The following is a 1,260-nucleotide window of genomic DNA, read 5'->3' as shown; positions in this document are numbered from 1 at the left end:
TTACATAACATGGTGCGCAAAGGGCAGTTTTTCTTGCCCCATCCTTGTCTGACGGCTTTGAACAGCTGCTTCCTGACGCGGCGGAAGGTATTTCACTCTCGCAGTTCTTGTGCCCCTGCACGCGAATACTGGGAACGAGTAAGCAAACGGAACAGCAAGAAAGCAGCAAAATCCTACCTTGCAAAGCTGTCATAACACTGCCTATAAAGGTGTAATGATGCAACAACGTTGTCTGTGTGCTTCTTCTTTTATTGCTATGCTTCCGCTAAAGGCTGCCAAAAGAGACAAATTGGGTCCCCTTGCACAATATGCTAAAATAATTCATTTGTTAGGTTAAAGTGTTTCTCCTCTGTCTTGATTGGTTGGACTTTACATTTTTTTTCTAGCACTTAGTGTTAAATATACGAACTCCCATTTACATTTGAGGGATGACTCTTTTTGAGTGTGGTGACGATTTAGATCTTAAATATCGCATTTAAGACTGACATACGCCAACTGTACAAGACAAAAATGGGTATGTCCCTACTGTTATTTGGCGGTGTGAACTAGTCTTTACACCAAATACCGATTTCAGAATTAAATGACGAGGAAAATTTCATTTTGAAGTAATTTTTTTACGTAATTGTTTAGCTACTCTTACCACCTTTAAATCTGAGAAAGGCAAAGAATTGCTGGTTTGTTTATTGGTTAGTGAAATTGTAATAAATGGAGCATTTTCTGCGGAACGTGACTTTGTTTTAAATTTACCAATGGCTTACTTCAAAATTGGACTTTCTTTCAAAACGTTTGCAACACTTTTGGCTAATTTTCTTTGGAGAGAAAACCTTGAAATAATTTCGTAATTACATCTACCTGTAATTGCATGGGAGTCAAATAATATTTTTAAGTAACCTCTTATAAAACTTATGATTTGCTTAGCTAGTCAAATCGGGCTACAAAGATTTTCGCTTTGTGGCAAGCAAAATGCGGTTGAAGGGTTTCCATCAAAGTGTGTGCTCAGGATGCATTAGCATTTTTTGCACCGACGTGATTCATTCAGCTAAATTTTAGTCAGTGCTTCTCCAAAACGCAAAAAAACCAACTATTACGCTTTCTTTTGGTATTTGTTTTGTGCTACCTTAAGCTAACTCTGGAATTCGCCAACTGTACAAAGTTGGAGCAGTCATGAGTCTGGGTTGGTGGCTTTTTAACGATGAAGACAACTTTTCGAAGCTCGTTGTTTCGAAGAAGACATCAAAGACAATTTAACCGCTAGAAATG

Source organism: Echinococcus granulosus (assembly GCF_000524195.1).
Source record: "Echinococcus granulosus chromosome Unknown EG_S00025, whole genome shotgun sequence".
Classification (NCBI taxonomy): Eukaryota; Metazoa; Platyhelminthes; class Cestoda; order Cyclophyllidea; family Taeniidae; genus Echinococcus; species Echinococcus granulosus.
This window is presented reverse-complemented; position numbering follows the sequence as displayed.